The following is a 10,534-nucleotide window of genomic DNA, read 5'->3' on the forward strand; positions in this document are numbered from 1 at the left end:
GTTGTTGATGGACAGGGAGACCTGGTGTGCTGCGATTCATGGGGTCGCAAAGAGTTGGACATGGCTGAGCGACTGAACAGAACTGAATGCTTTAAAATCTGAAAATGAAAGTGAAAGTCTCTCAGTTATATCCAAGCTCAGTTGTGTCCAACTGTTTGTAACCCGATGGACTGTAGCCTGCCAGGCTCCTCTGTCCGTGGCATTCTCCAGGACAGAATACTGGAGTGGGTAGTCAGGGGATCTCCCCAACCCAGGGATCGAACCCAGGTCTCCCACATTGTAGGCAGATTCTTTACCAGCTGAGCCACCAGAGAAGCCCGAGAATACTGGAGTGGGTAGCCTATCCCTTCTCTAGCGTATTTTCCCAACCCAGAAATTGAACTGGGGTCTCCTGCGTTGCAGGTAGATTCTTTACCAGCTGAGCTACCAGGGAAGCCCTGTTTTAAAAATCTAGGCTTTAGAATTCACATTTGTTAGTAACAATATAGCATGACAAATACTACTATTATCCTCAGATGCCCATGATGGGTCAGGCACTGTTCTAGTGGCTAGAAAAACAGCAGTGGGCATGGAAACAAATGTGCCTTCCTCAAGGAACTTATAGCTAGATGGAGAATATTGTCTCCATTGTACAGCCAAGGTCATTCAATTTTGTGAACTTAAGTTATGACGTGGGAAGTACTTACCATGATTGTCTGTAGTTAAGTCACTTCCTGTTATCTCAGCCGCCCCAGGGGACCATGATTTATGATGCTAGAGCAGGACTCAGGAAGCCATGTTTATTTTGCCTTTGGCAACTGCCCCTGCCTGGAAAATCCCATGGACGGAGGAGCCTGGTGAGCTGCAGTCCATGGGGTCGCTAAGAGTTGGACACGACTGAACAACTTCACTTTCACTTTTCACTTTCATGCACTGGAGAAGGAAATGGCAACCCACTCCAGTGTTCTTGCCTGGAGAATCCCAGGGATGGAGGAGCCTGGTGGGCTGCCATCTATGGGGTCGCACAGAGTCGGACACGACTGAAGCAACTTAGCAGCAGCAGCAGCAGCAGCAGAGGGAGTTGGGAGCTGGAGAAGAGAAGGAACTTACTTGCACCCTCCTGAGTGCCTTCTGAGGATTTCCTTGCTTCTTCTGCTTAGTGGTTGCTATTTGCAGCAGCGGTTAAATCCAGTTTGTGGTTTTTCCAACATCTGCAGAAGCAGACGCAATGCATTCCTTCCCCAGTGCTTGCCAAGCCGCTCCCCTTCTCCCAGATCTGAACCTGAGCTCCATAGGGCCTCTTTTCCAAACTTCTGCTGCTGCTGCTGCTGCTAAGTCACTTCAGTCGCGTCCGACTCTTAGCGACCCCATGGACTGAAGCGTACAAGGCTTCGCCATCCATGGGATTTTCCAGGCAAGAGAACCAGAGTGGGGTGCCATTGCCTTCTCCAAACTTCTAGAGGCTCCTAATTCTGACTCTTAGTTCCCTAGCCCGGGGCACGGAGGGGTCAGTGCAGCCACTTCCTAAAGTTGCTACCTTAGTGATGTATTTTGTTGTTGTTTAGTTGCTAAGTAGTGTCTGACTCTTTGGGACCCCATGGACTGTAGCCCGCCAGGCCCCTCTGTCCATGGGCTTCTTCATGCAAGAATACTGGAGTGGGTGGGTTGCCATGCCCTCCTCCAGGGGATCTTCCACAGTCGTTGTCTAGTATTTTGTTGTTACAACAAAAGTAGACCATTTCTGAATGATACAGTCACAGCTGCCTCATCGGGGCCTGCCCAGCCCTTACACCTGTCCTGCGGGCTGCCCCCTAGAAAAGGCAGCCCCTGCCCCACAGCAGTGGTCACTGGTTGCCTGGCAGCCCTCCAACCCCACCCGTGCTAACACACACACACACACACACACACACGCATACACACACGGTGCTATCTGAAGCTGGGCTCCAGCATAGCGCTCAGAGCAGGAGGGCATATAAATCAAAGGCCTTAGGTTTTGTGGGCTAATCAATATTTATTCATTCCCGGCAGAGCAGTGGTGGAGCCTGGAGAGGCGCAGAGAGACTGTAAAATGTCTCCTGTGCTGAAGCCCTTGCTGGAGGGAAGGGGCTTCTTTGTTCTCTCGCTGCCAAACAGTGCTTGGCACAGCTGAGCCTCAGAGCCCCTGGGAAGCAAAGGTGGGGCTCGGTCAATCTGGCGGAGGACGACCAGGACCGCTCGGGGACCAGGTCAGGCCCGCGGACACAAGCTCCGGACGCAGCTGCACCCTGCCCTCGTGGCAGCTCATGTCAAATGCAAACCGACCCCATGTCTCCAGGGCCGCTCGTCCTTCTCGGACCAGGGCATACCGTGGGAGAGCCCACATTCTGAGGGCGGCGGTTGTGGGGTTATGTCAAGTCCTTGAGAGAGTGCTTGTGCGTGCCTGGTGGAAGCTTCACGCTGCAGGCGTCCTGGGCCGCCCCTTCTGCCCTGGCTTCTTCCTGCCAATCGCATTGCTTGGGTGCTCTTGCTTTTGCAGCCTCACGCCCTCTAAGTCCACACAGCTGCCTCTTCCCTGCCTCCCCATTTTGCATCTCTCCCTCTGAGCCAGTCTCCACATAGCCGTCTGTTCCTGTCTTTAGCAGGATAGACAATCCTCTCTACCCAGGACTTTCAAAGCAACCCCTGCACGACTGAATCAGGCCCCCAGTCTGTGGCCTGATATTTTCAAGCCTTTCCCACTGCCCTCAAGTGTACAGTCTGATCTGGATCTCCTTGGACTCACGACGGAAATGATTCTCCAAACCATGCACTCCTTTCCCATGGCCTTTCTTAGGCTGTTCTCTCTTCCAGTGATACTTCACCCTGAAGAATGCTCCTCTCTTCCGGCAATGCTTCAGCACCCCAAAGAATCTGATCGAATCCATCAAGGTGCAGCTTCAATGTCTCCTCAGTTTCCTTCGGCCTCTGCTTTGCTCACTGGGCGAGAACTTTCTTGCATTTGGATCACTGTAACAATTTATATTCATTGCACAAGAATGATTTCCTGCTTCATGGATGATTTCTTCCTTTTTCTCTAATGTAAGAGATCGATGGTTCTCAACCAGGGGGTGATGCCCCGTCTCTATCCCAGGTGTATTTGGCAGACGTTCTTGGTTGTCATGCTATGAGGGTGCCACTGGTCTCAGAACGGAGGCTAGGGAGGCTGACAGACACCCCACAACACCAGGGCAGCCCCCCACAACACGGAATTATCCAGTCCAAGATGCTAATAGTACAGGGCTGAGACACCCTGTGTTCAGTTATAAGCCTCCTGAAGGCTGAAACAAAATTCCTATTCTTTTTGTTTTCCACAGTACTCAGTCTTGAGATAGAAGCTTGTTCAACTATTTGAAATGAATAGCTATAAATATTTAATATACATGTGCATATCTTGTTTGGAGTCTATACGGAGATGCCTCGCGTGTTCCTCTTAATATTGGTGACCACATGTAATTGCTAGGAGAGCTCATGGCCATGGGGACCCTTCATCATTGATGTTCTCTGGGTCCCTCCCTGCTTCAAAGGACCCCACAAAGTCCCAGACCATTTCTTCTCCACTCCCTATAGAAACTCCTTCACTAAACTATGCTTTAGCCCATTGTGTTTATAGAGGGTCAACATAAGGAGGGCTCCATTGAGCAGGCTTCCTGCCGCCTCTGTGGGACTTTCTTTGGTGCTGTTTCACACGGCGCTGGGCTGTGTGCTTAGTTGCTCAGTTGTGTCCGACTCTTTACAGCCCCGTGGACTGCAGCCCGCCTGGTTCCTCTGTCTGTGGGGTTCTCCAGACAAGAAGACTGGAGTGGGTTGCCATGCCCTCCTCCAAGGGGATCTTTCCAACCCAGGGCTCTAACCCAGGTCTCCCACATTGCAGGTGGATTCTTTATTGTCTGAGCCACCAGGGAAGAAGGCGACTTTGTAGCCCTTTGGCTTGCAAATGATGAGAGTAAGTTTCTCCGTATTATTTCATGCCCTTTATCCAAGGACCTACATGATGAATTCCTACCTAAGTTTAATTCCAGGAAACATTTTTGTCTCCATAGATGCATATGTATGCTATCTATTGTCAAGAAAACAACAATCTATGCGACCCAATATGCTTCTCTTTTGGGCTTAGCTGTCAGATAAGTTAGAACCAAATTCAATATCCAAGTGTTAGAATCTGCTCAGCTCAGGTGTCTGAAACTATCTATTTCTTTTGCTTTCTTCAGCAGGAGTGTTATCCTTAAATGCCTTCTCTTGCACTGTGTTTTAATCTTTAAGCTGCCTCAAGACTTTGCGAAGCAAGTAGGATAAATTTCGTCACTAAAAAAAAAGAAATAAGAAAACAACGTCTCAATGTCATTTCGAGCCATCTTCTCCTTGTACGCCCAGAGGACCAGGATTCAGGGGGCGGGACCACCTGGTTAAAATTCTAGCTCTCCTCTATCATCCATGTACCCTGAGGCTTGCTATTAAACCTCTCCTGGAATAATAAGACCTACTGCAGGACACTGTTGGTAAGATCAAATAAGAACTGATAAGTTAGACACAGAAAGACAAATATCATGTGACATAACTTATAGGTGGAATTTTTTTAAAAAAGAAGGTACAAATGAACTTATTTACAAAACAGAAGTAGTGTCACAGATGTAGAAAATAAACTTATGGTTACCGGGGGTAAGGAAGGAAGGGATAAATTGGGAGATTGGGATTGGCATATACACATTTCTATATATAAAGTAGATAACAAACAAGGACCTACTGTGGAGCACAGGGAACTCTGCTCGATCCTCTGTAATGGGCTACATAGGAAAAGAAGCTAAAACTACCAAGAGTGGGTATATATGTATACGCAGAGAGGATTCACTTGGCTGTACACCTGAAGTTCACACAACATTGTGAATCAGCTGTGTGGAAGTGAAGTCAGTCAGCCGTGTCTGCCTCTTTGTCATCTTATGGACTGTAAGTCACCCAGGTTCCTCCATCCATGGGATTTTCCAGGCAAGAATACTGGAGTGGGTTGCCATTTCCTAAATCAACTATCAGATTAGATTAGATCAGTCACTCAGTCGTGTCCGACTCTGCGACCCCATGAATCACAGCACGCCAGGCCTCCCTGTCCATCACCAACTCCCGGGGTTCACTGAGACCCACGTCCACCGAGTCAGTGATGCCATCCAGCCATCTCATCCTCTATCATCCCCTTCTCCTCCTGCCCCCAATCCCTCTCAGCATCAGAGTCTTTTCCAGTGAGTCAACTCTTCGCATGAGGTGGCCAAAGTACTGGAGTTTCAGCTTTAGCATCATTCCTTCCAAAGAAATCCCAGGACTGATCTTCAGAATGGACCGGTTGGATCTCCTTGCAGTCCAAGGGACTCTCAAGAGTCTTCTCCAAAATCAACTATACTTCAACATAATTAAAAAAAAAAAAAAAAAGTGATAAGTCAGTAAAGACACCTTTCTGTCTGGGATATTTCCTGCTATATGTACATATGTATATTTCTCGTTTCAATGCTTGGCATCATTTTTAAAGCCCAGTTTGGTATTTACTCTGACTAATATTGGCCACTTTTCAGTAATACTAACAATTTTACATTTTAACATAGGTGGTTATAGTTTTAAAGGTAATGTAACTGATGGGAAGTTGAAATTCTCTGTTCCTGTGATTTTTTCTTTCCTTTTTTCTTAAAAAAAAAAAATGAACTATAGTTGATTTACTTCAGCAGTACAGCACAGTACAGCTGTGTACGTATGTACTGTTATATATTATATGTAACAGTTATATGTAGTTATATATATGTGTATGTACATGCATATATTCATTTTAAGTTATATGTACATGTATATATTCATTTTCAAATTCTTTGCAGGTTGTTCCATTCCTGGGATGTTCATTTCCAGAGGTAGGTTCTGTAAACAGCGGCACGACCCTTCACTTGAGCCCCTTTGATTGGCCGTCGTGGGTGCTATTTGCAGCTCTTGGCAGCATCCGCGCTTCTGCCTCTTAGGCTTCTGGTTGACCTTGAGGTTTCACGTTGTAAATATATGGAATATGGCCAGAAAAGGCTACTTGGTGTTCTTCCTGCCTTAGGATGGTACGAATTTAGAAACCCCATGAAGCATATCCAGTATTATGGATATTCTTTTTCACTAAATGGTTTTTTAGTGAAAAACATGTCTTTTTCACTAAATGGTTTCCCATTTGTTTAGAAGCCCAAAGGCCCTGAAAAAGTTTAAAAAACAAAACACTATAATCCCTTTGAAAAAAGAAACTTCAACTTTGAGAACAGTTTGATTCTCACAACTTGAGATGAAGATGGGGAAGGACCTGAGGCTCCCAGAGACACCAGGGACTGTCCTGGTCCCAGGGCCACTAGAGCGGCCCCAGTTCTGCAGGGCCATGGCAGTCCTCCTGTTCCAGGCCCCTGAAACTGTTAAAACTAAGACCCAAATCCAGAGACACTTTCTTTACTGAGCTGAGAGGAGGAGAGCTGAGTTGAAAGTTAGGAAGCCTTCCAGAGTGGTGTTATCCAATACGGTCATCACCAGCCCCGTGTATCTCTCTAAATTTATGTTTTTGTTAATTGAGAGGAAAAAAAATTAAAAATTCTCTTCCTCCATTTCTCCAGCCACTATTCAAAAGCTCAACGGCCACATGTGGCTAGTGGGACCCACCTTGTGCAATGCAGGGGTAGAAGGTGGAAGTTTTTATCATCACAGAGAGAAGCACTCAACAATGCTTTCTAGAGCGATCTTCTACTTCCGGGGGGCTTGACATAGGACAGTGACATCATGGCGTGCCCACTCCTCCAGACGACTCTGAAGTAAGTCTTCTTTCTGGAGCAGGGGCTCTGTGACAGGGGTTCTCGGCGGTGACCCAACTTTGGGCCTACCTGTTTGGGTGCCTTCATGTTCTGCACTGGGGCCTTGTGTGCAGTTACAGAGCCCTGGGAGTAACTGGCAACTGTCCTTGAGTCTGAATACGTGTGCATGTGTGTTCAGGGCTGCGAGCCACCCACTCACCATCTCAAATTGGAAGTGTTGCCCTGAAAGCATTTACTTTCTAAGTGGAGCTCTTTCGAACAGAGCCCATGGCACCAAGTCCCAATACCTACTCCCAACAAAAGGATCATGGCTTCTGAAAGGCCAGAATTGTTCTAACTTTGCTCCCTTTTATGTTGATTTAGAGAAATTAAAGTGTCCACTAGAGTACTGGGTGCTTCTTATGCAGTCTCTAACTTCCCAGGGAGGTTTCTGCCTCACACATCTCAGTGCATATAAAGAAACCAATGACACGCTCTCACCATTGTCTCTCTGTGTGCCTAAATCCAGCTGACCTTGACTTTTCGTAATTCTCTGCTTCTCTGGAGGCTTTGGCATGGGGACCAATCCCTCCCTGAAGAGCCCGCGTGGGGACTTTGAAGCTTAGAACAATCTTTTTTCTGGTCCTAAAATAGTGTCGCTCTGATTACCCCTGCTGCCCTGCTGTCGTCATCCCGGGGTTCTGGCCCTGCTTCTGCTTATCCAGATAACGTCTGGCACACAGAACACTGTGTCAGCTTTGCCCCTAATTTGACACGTTCACCCATGTTCTTTGTTAAAAATAATAAGCACCGTCATCCTTCACTGAGCTCTTACCGTGTACCAGAAGCAGAAGTGGGCGCTTCACAGGTGTCACTAAACTTAATCTCACCGCTGCCACAGCCAACACTTGTTCCAAGTCACTGTCACCCCTGGATGACTGAAAAACTCCCTAACAGGCCTCCTTCCCTCTGTCCTTGCCCCCTTGAGCCAACTCCCAACCGAGCAGCCAGAGAGATGCTTTAAGACATGAGTGAGATGACATTAGTCCTCATTGGCCTCTCTGGATTTGGAGTCAAGGTCAAAGTCTACAGCGAGCTATAATACCCTAAGCCAGCAGTCCCCAATCTTTTCAGCAACAGGGACTGACTCCATGAAAGACAATTTTTCCACAGCTGGGGTGGGAGGTGGAGAGGAGGGGATGGTTTCAAGGTGATTCAAGCACATTTTGTTTATTATGCACTGTATTTCCATTATTATTACATCAGCTCCGCCTCAGATCATCAGACACTAGATCCCAGAGCTTGGGAACCCCTGACCTGAGTGATCTGCCCTCATGCCCTGGGTCACTTCTTAACCACAACGCTTGTCACACAGCCCTCCTCGCCCTGACCCAGCTGTGCTGGCCTCAGGGCCTTTGCACTGGGTTCTCTCTGCCAGGTAGTCACATGGCTCGCTCGCCTCCTTCAAGCCTTTCTTTATTCAAGTATCACTTTCCCTGTGAGGGCTGCCCATCCGCTCTATTTAAAATCAGTCATACACACACACACACACACACACACACACACACACGTACACTACTTGTTTCCTTTATACTTGCCACCATTAGCAGGTCGTATATTTTGCTTATTTCTTTGCTAGTGTATCAGTACCTCCCAAGAAAGAATCTAAGCTCCATATAGATAGGGAATTTTGTCTGTTTCCTTTACCAGTTTTTCCCTGTGCCTAGCACTGTGGCTGGCACATGATAAGGTACTCAACAAGCATTTGCATATGTCCTCAGATCATGCTTCATTCCTGTTTACAGGTGTGGAAACTGAAGGGGGAAGCCTCTTTCCTGAGATCACACAGCTGGTCCCCATGTGCTTCTTCCCAACACGTGCTCACCCCCACATGACAAGGACTGTTCCCTCCACAGAGTTGCTCCAGCCATGATGCTGCCCCTCCTCCATGGCCCCCTTGTGTCTTCAGGCAGAGGACTTCCAGAGCATGGCCAACTCCCGCAAAAGCACGATCACCAGATCCCTAAGACGCCAGACAATGGAGGGCGTAACGTCTGAAATGGCAGCATCTCCTTCCCATTTCAGCCAGAAAAGCTCAGAAAGTACAGATTCTGCATGAACTCTGGGTGCAAGCCCATTGCATCCTGGGTTGGTGGACAGTAGGGTAAGCCATCTCTCTGCCCAACAGAGCTGCGATAACAAGCTCAACCTGTTGTTTTGACTTACGATGGAGGGTGAAGATTCCGGCAAATAAAGGTTGGGCTTTTAGCAGATTTCTCATTGTTATGGTCAAGACATTAAGCTTTAAGTTTAATTTTGAGCTTCCCTGGTGGCTCAGAGGTTAAAGCTTCTGCCTCCAATGCAGGAGACCTAGGTTCGATTCCTGGGTCGGGAAGATCCCCTGGAGAAGGAAATGGTAACCCACTCCAGTATCATGCCTGGAGAATCCCGTGGACAGAGAAGCCTGGTAGGCTACAGTCCATGGGGTCGCAAAGAGTCGGACACGACTGAGCGACTTCACTCACTCAAATTTAATTTTGAAAAGAGATATAGAACAGAAAGAAAAGTGTTTCAAATATTAGCTAATGGTAAGCTTAAAAAAAGAAACCCTTTTCTTTTTAAGAATGAATTTGAAAGTACTGGTACATTTTTTTTAAAGTTTTGTTGAACTATGGTGAAATAGACGTCAAATAAAATTGACCATCTTAACCATTTATCTATCTATCTATCTGTTTATTCATTTGGCTGCATCAGACCTCCATTGCATTGTGTGGGATCTTTCCTTGCAGTGCACACGGAATCTCTAGTAGCACGCAGGCTCAGCGGTTGTGCTGTATGAGCTTAGTTGCTCTGTGGCATGTGGGATCTTAACTCCTCACCCAGGGATGGAACCCGCATCCCAAGCACTGCAGGGCGGATTCTTAACCACTGAACCATCAGGAAAATCTCCATCTTGACCATTTTTACACGTACAGTTCAGTAGTGCCAAGTATATGCACATTGTTGTACAACAGATCTCCAGAACTTTTCCATCTTATGAAACTGAAACTCGGTACCCACTGAGCATCTTTCCCTTCTCCCCTCCTCCCAGCCCCTGGAAACCACCATTCTGCTTCCTGTTTCTGTGAATTTGACTACAGATGCCTCAAAGAGTGGAATCATCCTTTCTGTGTCTGCCTTATTTCACTCAGCATCATTTTCTCAAAGTTCATCCATGTTGCCGAATGGACACATTTTTTCAGACCCACTTCTGTATAGGCTTTGTTTGATTGGGCTGAGCCTAAAATCCAAGGCCTATTTTTAAAGATGCTTGATTTTTTCATGAGCCTTTTCTCTGCATTTATAATATGTAAAAAAGAATGCTTTGCTTATAACCACCCTGTTCAAATAGCGGGGCTTACCACAGAGCAGTGCTTTTCCATTTAATTATACTTTTTCCATTAAAATAAAATCATTTATTAAGACAATTAATCATCAATAAATAGAGAACAGTATTAACTAAGATGGACTATGCTCTGTGTGTTTTAGAATAGTGTTTGTCAAACTGCCCCAGCTCCTCAGAGACATGTCAGGGGCCACCGATGAGGGGATTGGGTGAGTGAAATGCCCACCTCACCCACCTCTGCCTTTAGTCAGAGCAGCTCCAGTCGTCTGTCTCACATTGTGGCCTTCTGCATAATATTTTCTTTGGATAAAAAGTTTCTGTACCGAGGTGTCATTAGTACTATCCATCAAATATTCTGGCCCTCCCTACC

At 46.8% G+C, this 10,534-nt stretch overlaps 1 non-coding gene across 1 annotated transcript; it reads left to right on the forward strand.

Annotated features, from left to right (window-relative positions):
- The first annotated feature begins 9,102 nt into the window (after positions 1–9,102).
- On the forward strand, positions 9,103–9,174 carry TRNAW-CCA (transfer RNA tryptophan (anticodon CCA)). The gene has a single exon. It is a non-coding gene; the product is annotated as a tRNA-Trp (tRNA).
- The last annotated feature ends 1,360 nt before the right edge of the window (positions 9,175–10,534 follow it).

The sequence above is a fragment of the Bos indicus genome, chromosome 17 (genome assembly GCF_029378745.1).
Source record: "Bos indicus isolate NIAB-ARS_2022 breed Sahiwal x Tharparkar chromosome 17, NIAB-ARS_B.indTharparkar_mat_pri_1.0, whole genome shotgun sequence".
Lineage (NCBI taxonomy): Eukaryota > Metazoa > Chordata > Mammalia > Artiodactyla > Bovidae > Bos > Bos indicus.